We start from the raw sequence: 10,712 nt of genomic DNA, 5'->3' as shown, positions 1-10,712 counted from the left end.
CTCTTTGTAGTGGAGTGACAGAGAACTATCAGCATCTTTTGGCTTTGGCTTTTGCGGTAAAGGAGGTTAATGAAAATCCCCAGATTTTACCCAATATTTCACTGGGATTCAATATATATGATAACACTTTGCAAGCTAGGTGGACCTTTCCTGCTGCAATGCAATTTATTTCACCAAAGGACAGACTTCTCCCCAACTTTATGTGTGGTATCCATGAACATTTATTGACAATCACTGCGGATGTTACTAATTCCTACTTTCCCATACCACAAATTTTTGCTATCTACAAGATTCCTCAGGTAAGAGTTTATGTGTGTATGGAAACAGAAGAAATATATACAATTTAAATACTGCTTTCCATTTTAGAAGTGGTTTTGGATCCATCACAAATTAGTTTTTTAAAATATATTTTTATATTTCACCATGTTTTTCATCAGAATCACAATTATCTCAATCCAACTTAATTTGCAAGGTTGCTTCTAATGTGATTTCAATTAATAAGACAGTGGTGTGATTTGAGATTTTCTGGATAACATGTAAGATTTAAAATTATGTTTGATGTAAAATTTAGTGAGACCTTGAAAATCTTCAAAAAAAAGTACAAAGTACGAACAATGATTGAGATATATACATGATGTTTTATTAAGAAACACAGCACTGTACAAATGTGTTTGCAGTTCCACCCCGCCCCCAAACATAGAAGCACCACCAATGTAAACTAAACTAAACTAAAATATTTCCACACCCTCAAAATATGTTTAGCTCATATATGATTCTGCTTCGGTCATACTGGAGAACACTGACCTCCCTTCTTTCTACAAAATGGTCCCAAAGAGACTTGATCAGTTCAAGGGGATTCTCAAATTACTTGACTGTTTCCATTGGAGATGGATTGGATTATTTGCTACAGATGGAATGACTTTACAATGGTTCATACAGAAGATGGTTCCAGAATTTTCCAATCATAGCATTTGTTTTGCATTCCTTGACTCATTCACCAGTTTTGAATATGATATTGAGAAAGGAAATTTTGACCGAAGTGCTATGTTTTTGTCTAATAAAATCATAAACAGCAAAGCCAATGTCCTTGTCTTCCATGGAGAGGTTACAAAAATGATGTTTTTGAGATGTCTTCTACAACAAAGAATCAACCCCAAAATGCCAAATCCAAAAGGAAAAGTCTTCATTCTGACAATCGGGATGGAGTTGAAAACCTACCTCTTCAATCGTATCTTTGATATACAAGATTTCTCTGGTGCTTTATCATTTGCACTTCAGTCTAATGAACTTCAAGGATTCCAAAACTTTATTGAGAACAGAAACCCTTCTAACGCTAAAGGAGATACATTTATTAAAGATTTCTGGACAGATCAATTTCGCTGTATATCCCAGGATATTGTTCTAGACCCTTTTGTATTGGGTAATTACTCTGGAAGAGCTTATTCTTCTCCCTGCACTGGAGAGGAGAAACTAGAGAGCCTTCCTGAGCACGTCTTCCCAAGGAGTGTAACAGGCCACAGCTATAGCTTTTACAATAGTGTCTATATTGTGGCTCATGCCTTACATGCCATGATATCATCCAGATCCAGAAGCAAAGCAGGGATGAAGAGAGAAAGATGGAGCCTTCACAATCATGAGCCATGGCAGGTGACAAGAGTCCAAACTTGAATCAGGGGCTGGTTGTTCTACTTTTATTATCAATTCCAGTAACATTTAACTGTACATCTGAATGCAAATTGGTTTGTAAAAGAGAAATGAAGAGAGGGATATGTGAAAGGGCACATGAGAAAGAGTGGTATGTTTGAGAGATGTACATGGTGTGTGTTTTTGTTTTCTGTCTTAGTTTCAAGGATTCCCTCTTTGCTGACATAAGCACCCAGTCTCTTTGTTTCTTTGTTGCCCACTTCTCATGAGGTGATGTTGATGGGAACAAGCTTTGCTCTGTGTAGAGAGTTTCCTCCCATATTTTCGGGAAGGGGGAATGATGGGAACCATTCCATCCACACAGCTATTTTTTACATATCATATTTGGAACTGTTGGCCAGCATGTTTTCATCCATTCAGCAACTTTTCTGACTGCTTGCTTGAATGCTCTTTGTGGTGTTGTTTGAATGGTCTTTGTGTGTGTGTTGGTGTGAGCATGTTCATGTGCATTGGATGGAATTCATTTGGGCAGAGACAGACAGTTAGGTGGAAGTGTGGTGTGTGAAAGAGAAATGAAGAGAGGGAAATGTAAAAGGGTACAGTATATGAGAAAGAGTGGTATGTTTGAGAAATGTACATGGTGTGTGTTTTCAGAGCCAGGCAGAGCTCTAACGTTGCATTAGCAAGAAACATAAGGAGAATAAGTCCTATATAGTAGCATCAGCTTCATCTGAATTGTTGGTCTTACCCACATTGTGAGATGCTGCTTTAATTAAGGAGACCCAGCTATGTCCCTTAGCTTTATACTATGATGGAGAGGGGGAGCCCTGATCTGTCCAAACCTTTGGCACTGTAGTCCTCCAAGTCCAAGAACAGCAATATTACATCTCCAGGTCAAGTTAGAACCAGCAGTGATTCATCTGATGGAGACACTTTTTAGATTGGTCCTGTGCAACCTTCTGCTTCTTTGTTGCCTTCATTCCCTATAGTTAAGAGGTACAAGGTTGGGCAACTTTTCATAAAGTTTCTTAATGTTTATGATATCTTTGTTCGTGTGATTGCTCAATATTCATATTCAATATTCATTAAGCCATTAAGCAGAGAAAGAGAGAGACAGTGAGAAAAGTGTACACATAGTATGTGTGAAAGAGTAATGGAGAAAGGGAAATATAAAATATGGATATGAGGTGACTTATCTATGAGAGTATTAAGGACACTTTTAATTTTTTATCGTTTCTTCAGTTTTCATTTATTTTCTGATCATTTTTTAAAACAAACATCCCTCTCCCTGCTCTACCACGGTTTCAAATCGAGCTGTACACAGACATGATGCCCTGTTTGAGTACATTATATACTTTATAATACTACACACACACACACACACTATATACATTTAGGCCTGTTTGATTATTTTCAGAAGCTTTTGGCCATAAATAATAAATGTCTGACCTAGATCTTGCTTTATTAACATTATCTCCATCAAGAGGGCATTGTCCACCACAGTGGCCTTCATGCAAAGGGGGGGGGCGGTTGTGTGTTTTTTGGTCTGGCTGGACCATTTTCTTAAATAGCTCCTTTTTCTGTTTTGGTTCCAGCTCTACCATTTTTTGAAAGCTGTGTCATTTAACAACAGTGTTAAGGAGAAGGTTTCCTTTGACCAGAATGGGGAGCTCATTCAAAAGTATGACATTATCAATTTGGTCACATATCCAAACCAATCTTTCAATAAAGTGAAAGTTGGAAGGATGGATCCCCAAGCTCCTCCTGACGAACTCCTGAGCATCAACGAGGATGCCATAGTTTGGCACAGCTGGTTTAATCAGGTAGGACCTCAATGCAGATATTTGGGAAAGTGTCCCAGTTCTCAATGAGGGTGAGTCTTTTGTTCAAAGCCCAACCCTCTGCACAATTTTGTCCTTGCCTATGCTCATTCTCCAACCACCCCAACCTTCTGAGGAGAGATTTCATGGAGGGTTCCCCATTATATGAAAATGTTGCTTTCATTCAAACAAAAATGAAAAGCAGTACTATGCAGACTTATCCCAGTGAGTAAGAGGCCATAGTGTGTGCTTCAAAATGTTTATATTGACAGAAATTACTTTGCAAAAATGTCAATATTATGCTGGTGTCAGGGAGTTTCAGGACACTGGTGAATGTGCAGTGGGGGAAGTGGGGCTGGAGTCTGATTGGGAAGGATGGGCAGCAAGGAAGCATGAGGCAGCTGAAGCTGCAGAGTTGGAGGGTGAAGGATTCAAGGAAATGGGGGAAGAAGCAGGTCAGTGAAGTGAAGAGCCAGGTGCTTCCCTCCCCTCTCCTGCATCACTGTCTCCCAGAACCACAAGAGAATTGAAGCAGGAAGAGCAGAAACAGCTACCATGCAAGTGTATGGTAGTCTCCAGCTGTGTGTATGCAGTCCATAAATGGAAGTTACACAAGCTGGTGAAGGGTGTGAGGCTCCCTGTTGCTTCAATTGAGCCATCAACAAGGGGTATTATGGTATTGTAAGTGTCAGCTTAGACAAGTGCCATCTGCACTTGTTAGACTGGGCCTTCAGGACTTATTCCACAGGTAAACAATTAAAAATGTTGTTTAGGAAGCTAGACTACTGTTTAGCATATTCTTTCCTGAACCTTCATGATTCCAAGATGATTCGCCTGATAATTAACATCTCCCCCTTTCATTTGTTGATAGACACAGCCTGTTGCTTTGTGTAATCCCAAGTGCCCAGCTGGTTATAGGAAGAAAAGCAAGGAGGGGGAGTCCTTCTGCTGCTATGATTGCATTGTATGCCCCAAAGGGTGGATATCTGATCATGAAGGTGAGAGTTTCAGCATACAGATGCAAGAAAAATATCTATACTTCACAGCCAAATATAAGGAAGAATAATGGGCACATTATGTGAATGCAGTTAATGAGTACTATGTGGGCAATGCCATTTTATGTGTCCAGCTATGGAATGCTATGTGCCTTCCATGTTTCAAATGAAATTTTGTAGTATATATGAACATATGAAAATGTAAACCTTTGCATCAAGCGCCATCTATCACAGCAGCACACTCTTTGAGCTAGAGGGAGCCCTGGCTGATGATGTGTCTCAGCACCAACTGAAAAAAATGTCAAGGAAAGTGAAGCAGACCTGTCAGTTCAGCAACAGAATGAGGCCATTCTGCCTATTCTTTCCTTGTCATATTAAAAAAAAAGTTCAATAAAAGTTTGTGGACTTGAGCTTGTGGACATCTAATTAAGCTGAATATTAGCAAATTCAGTACAGTTAAAAAAAGGCAGTTCTATGCACAGTGCATAGCTAAATGATGGAACTTGCTGCCATAGGAGACAGAGATTTCCTGCAACTTTAATTGCTTTAAGAGCACTGGACAAATTAAAGGAGGAGATGGCCATCAGTGGCTACTAGCCATGATGGATATGCCTCCATGGTCAGCAGCAGGAATGCTTCCTAATACCATTTGCTGGAAACCACAGTGGGCGGTAGACTAGTCTTCTCTTTGGGTCCTGCTTATGGGTTTCCTACAGGCATCAGGCTGGTCACTGTGAGAACCAGATCATGGACAAGAAGGGCAACTGGCCTAATCTATAAGGCTTTCCTTTAGCACATTATGGACTATTCCTTGTCTCAACCTTAATTTACATTTCTGCCTTCAATGTAGTTCCACGTGTGTACAAGCTGAACATCTACAGTGAGGTTTTTGAACTTCTGTGAAGTGGCTATAGTTCCAGTTCCTTGTTTGTTTTCCCTACTGATCCCTAAAAACATGAGAGTTTGTTTTTGTAAAATAAGAACAATCAACATTTGCTTCACACAATGCAGTATTACTAATAAATATGAATTTTGTTTTCTCCTACCGCGTTGAGGCACCCATAACATTTGTGGCAACTATGTGATAGCCTGGAAATACAATGCTCTAATGTCCATACAAGAAATACATAATACAATACATTATGGGGAGAAATATGAACATATAATCCAGTTTAATGTTCTGTCAAATCACCTTGTTCTTCCTATGTTTTAATGAGCCCTTGATTTTTTAGCCATTGAATGGAACACCATATTTCCCACCATAAAAATAGAATGGAATACATGAGTGAATACACAAGCAAGGATTTCATTTCATTTCATTTTTCAGTTATTGCATATTGTACTAAAAAAGTAAATGTAAAGGACTCCTACTGTAAAGTTAAAGGACTGCAGAACAGTTAAGTCCACTCAAATTCGACTATAGGGTGCGGTGCTCATCTCTGCTTACAGGATGAGGAAACTGGTGCTTGTCCACAGACAGTTTTCTTGGTCATGTGGCTAGAATGACTAAACTGCTTTTGGTGCAACGGGACACTGTGATGGAGGCCAGAGAGCATAGAAACACCATTTACCTTCCTGCTACAGCGTTACCCATTTATCGTATTAGACGTGCGTGGCGCTGTTGTCTAAACCACTGAGCCTCTTGGGCTTGCCGATTGGAAGGTTGGTGGTTCAAATGCCCACGATGGGGTGAGTTCCCATTGCTCCCTCCCTGCTCCTGCCAACCTAGCAAGTCAAAGCACGCCAGTACAAGTAGAAAAATAGGTACTGCTGCAGTTGGAAGGTAAACAGCGTTTCTGTGCGCTGTTGCTTCTGTCACAGTGTTCCATTGCTCCAGAAGTGGTTTAGTGATGCTAGCCATATGACCTGGAAATCTGTCTGTAGACAAACACTGGCTCCCTCAGCCAGAAAGCGAGATGAGCACAGCAACCTGATAGTCACCTTAGACTAGACTTAACCATCCGTGAGTGCTTTACTGTCAGGGAAAGGGAAGTAGCCAGAGAAGGGGGGGGGGCATGGAAGCACTTACCGAGAGCCTAAAGAACCCTTTTCCAGTCTGTCTTCTGAATCGGATACTGAATTAGGGAGGGGCCAGTCTGTCCCTGCAACTAGCTATATTCAGAAGAGAGGAAATAAGAGGCATGCCCTGTCTTGCTGGGCATGCTGGTCAAGAAATTGTCACAAAGATTCAGAAGCGTCAACTGAGTAAGCAACACAGACGCGTTTGTTTGAGGTCCTGTGTTGGCTTGGAATTTGCAGCAATTAATCTACCGGACAGAAGTGACTCAGTGCCTGGAATTTTATCTCCAACTAGGTTGGCAGCAAACACATCTCTCACATTTACCTTTTATTTTTTACTCATGCTGGCATGGTTTGGAACTGCTAGGTTGGCAGGAGTTAGCAATGGGGAGCTCACCCAGTTCTGCAGATTAAAAGTGGCTCGTTGGTTTAGACCACAGTGCCACCGGCAATGTAGCTGACTGAGAGTAACAGCTATAGCTAGTTTGTGTTACTTATTCATGACTGTATTTCTGTCACGTCAGAAGCAAAAGGTTAAAAATAATTCTAACCTGGTATTTTTTATGTTTTCCATTTCAGATATGCCCGTGTGTTCCAAATGTCCAGATGATCAATATGCAAACAAGGGCCAGAATGCATGTATTCCCAAGACTATCACCTTCTTATCTTATGAAGAACCTTTGGGTGTCAGTTTAACAGTTTCTGCTGTCTCATTTTCCATTATCACAGTTTTGATGCTAAGAGTATTTTTGAAGCACCATGAGACTCCCATAGTTAAAGCCAACAACAGGGACCTGACCTACACTCTCCTCATCTCCCTCCTACTCTGCTTCCTTTCTGCACTTCTGTTTATTGGCAGACCTGACAAAGTGACATGTTTTCTGCGCCAAACTGCCTTTGGCCTTGTGTTCACCATGGCTGTGTCTTCTGTGCTGGCCAAAACCATCACTGTGGTTCTTGTTTTCAAGGCCACACAGCCTGGATCCAGGATGAAGAAGTGGGTGGGAAAAAGCCTGGCCACCTGCATTGTCCTTTCTTGCTCCATTCTCCAAGTGGGCATCTGCCTGGTGTGGCTTTCCACTTCTCCTCCATTTCCAGATACTGACACCCAGTCAATGACTGAGGAGATTGTACTGCAATGTAACGAGTCATCCCCAATCCTGTTTTACTGTGTCCTGAGCTACATGGGCTTGCTAGCCATGGCCAGCTTCACTGTAGCTTTCTTTGCCCGGAACTTGCCTGACAGTTTCAATGAAGCCAAGTTCATCACTTTCAGCATGTTGGTGTTTTGCAGTGTTTGGTTGTCCTTTGTTCCAACTTATTTGAGCACCAAAGGGAAATACATGGTGGCTGTGGAGATCTTCTCCATCTTAGCCTCCAGTGCTGGGTTGCTGACTTGTATCTTCTTCCCCAAATGCTACATTATCTTGTTGAGGCCTGGGCTGAACAAAAGGGAGCAGTTAATTAGGAGAGGAAAACACTGAAGAAGACTATAATCCTCAAAAGCTGCTCCTGCTGCTCCTGCTAATAATAATAATAATTCTTTTTTATTTATAATTCGTTCAAACCTTTTCTGACTTAAGCATAAGTAAGGATTATATTTCATTGTACAAAGAACATCTTAAAATGACATAATTGTGACTGTTCATAATTCATTGATTTTTCTCTCCATGTTATCTTCTCAGCAACACTGTTAAGTATGTTATGTTGAATGATAGCAAATGAGCTTAATTTTCTTTTAAGGGGAGTCTCCTTCATTTGCGTACAATGAGAACAACCTAGAATAAAAACCTAGAATAAAATCATATTGAATATTTCTAAATATCCATTTCCCTTGAAAAAGCAGAAGAAGTTAATAGAGCCTAAAAGGTAAGAAAGACTCCCAATATCAATGGTTTTATCAGGGACGGGTGGTACCTTTTCTCTTTAAAATGTTTAGGGGTACTCTCATTTTTACTCAAGAAAATCACCATTTTATAGTTGAAATTGGAAAAAATAAATACAGTAAAAGGACAAAAGTACAGAGAATCAAAAAGTACAGAGAATCAACCCAACCACGGTGGTTTGTTGATAGGTGTGGCCCAAACCTTAACTGTTAGGCCCTGGGAATGCGCCAGGCTGTTTTAGCCAATTAGGGTGAGCAGTGTAATTCTTGGGGCCTATAAAAGTGGCAGCGCAACGCAATTGGAGACACACTAAACCAAAGGATATTTAAATGTCACTGGTGTCACTTTATGCTACAAAGGCATTTGGTAAATTGAAATGGTCCTATCTGTTCAAAATTAACCTTTCATTAAGTGGCTATGTGCTCCCCTATCACTTCTTAACATTTATTTTCCTTTCATCATTTCAAAGACTTTTGCTTCCAAACCCAAGTCAGAAAAAGATGGAGACCAAGTAGGAGTTGAGCTGTTCCTCCTTTGCCATCGTCTCCTTCCCATAGAATGTCCTTGTATTTCCCCTTTTGCCAAACGTTTGTCTATTTCTTAACATCCCTCTCTTAAAAGGGATTTTTAAAAAATTGTTTAGAGTAAACGTCAATTCGAGATCTGCAAATATATCTGAAGGGGACACAGAAGATGAATCAAGTCAATGGTCTATAGGAATATTTCCAATGTCTACTCATTGACTTTCATATTTGATAATGGGCTGCATATTTGTGAGTCAGTGCTTGATCATAGCAGTCCCATTTCACATTTCGAACCTATTAACTTTAAACTTAGTGGATATACACTGAAAGGTGCTTGTGCCAAAAATATGTTTACTTTCCTAGAATGGCAGAAATGGAGAAATTGCATTCCTAGAATGAATCTTCTGCCAGGCTTTAGACAAGCCCCTTTAATTATTGCTCTTGCTTTTGGCCCTTATTATCCAAATCACATGCAGGTATTATTTCTCTTAAGATATAACAATTAGGTATTTTTCAAGAAATGCTCAGAGGATACAAAATAGAGTACCTGCAATTACCAAGGACTAGGGAATAGAGAACAAACCTATGTTAGACTGGTTTCTATCAATTCACGTTTTTTGGTTGTTGGGCTTGGGTAGAGTTGCAAATTATTCATTAAAGTCAGGCTGCTGCTATCATGGAGATTCTAAAAATACAGCGGTAGATACAAATAGAGGGATCTTTGTGCTGAAGTTAAATTTGTACACAGAATGGTGACATTATTAATTTTCTAGATATAAAAAAATCTGCTGAAGGTGGATTTGCATTGAAAATGGTGATACTAGTAATTGTGTTGCTGCTGCTGCTGCCTCACATAGCATGCAAGGCTCAAGATGTTCAGTGTAGAAAGTGGCATTCCAGACCGATTCATCCCAGGTTTTTTCAACGTGGAGATTTCACCTATGGAGCCATCGTTTTTCAGAGTTCCGTTTCTCTGTCTCCAATTACCTTGAACAGACATCCTGATTGGGAAGAAGTACCTAAAATGTTTGTATAAGGAATCATTTCTCCTCCCTACTATGTCTCTGTCTATATTACATTCAGCAGCAGAAAATAAAGAGATTGAACTTTAGTTCTTTGCAATCCTGATTCTAAAACTGAAACTCTGAACACACTAGACTAGGGAGAGCTTGTGGAAGGTCCACAGGAATCTTAAGTTTTCAGCCTTCAGACAATGACATGTTTGTTTTTTCAATAGGAGAATCAGTTAATTAATTATAGGAATTTTGTATCCCACCTCCCCATATACAAATAGCCACTGAATATGTACTGGGGCTTTGGACTTTTGAAGCATAGTTTTCTTGACTTAAGTGCATGTCCATCTTCTTTTCATTTGTATCTCTCTCCATCACCATATTGTCTTCCAAAGCAGGACTCTTATGCTGTTGAAGAGTGATGGACAGCAGTACCCAGTTAAGTTATATTGAATTCTGCTTCACAAACCAAGCTACTATTCCAACCAAATAAAGGATCTAAACAGCTGAGCTTCAGGACCATGTATAGAGCAAGGAGCATGCCTCTCCTCAGCTATCAAACATTAATATATCTCACTGGGTATGTTTGTAATTACTCAATATAGGAATTAATTATGTCATTGCCTGGAGACCATCTTGCTTGTGAGTCCTGGATGATCTGCTCGCTTCCATGCAGGCCTTTTACCCATCAAGCTACAAAAGCTGCTGAAGTTAGTCACTCAGACTATTCTGATTTTTGTGGAAATTATTTCAGTTTGGCTGTTTTATTTTCGATGTGTTTTATTTGTTCATTATGATTTTCTCATGTTTG

At 39.9% G+C, this 10,712-nt stretch overlaps 1 protein-coding gene across 1 annotated transcript in view; it reads right to left on the bottom strand.

Annotated features, from left to right (window-relative positions):
• LOC309355513 (olfactory receptor 10A2-like) overlaps nucleotides 1-6,727 on the bottom strand; it is a gene marked incomplete at its 3' end in the record, with an annotated part of 49,601 nt that extends 42,874 nt beyond the window's left edge. The window contains exon 1 of the mRNA XM_081886451.1: nucleotides 6,489-6,727. The remainder of the gene's footprint in view (nucleotides 1-6,488) is intronic.
• Between the last annotated feature and the right edge of the window lie 3,985 nt (nucleotides 6,728-10,712).

This window comes from Podarcis melisellensis, assembly GCF_964234715.1.
Source record: "Podarcis melisellensis genome assembly, chromosome: 13".
In the NCBI taxonomy this organism is placed as follows: domain Eukaryota; kingdom Metazoa; phylum Chordata; class Lepidosauria; order Squamata; family Lacertidae; genus Podarcis; species Podarcis melisellensis.
Note: the sequence above shows the minus strand (reverse complement) of the source record. Positions and strands in the feature narration are given on the sequence as shown.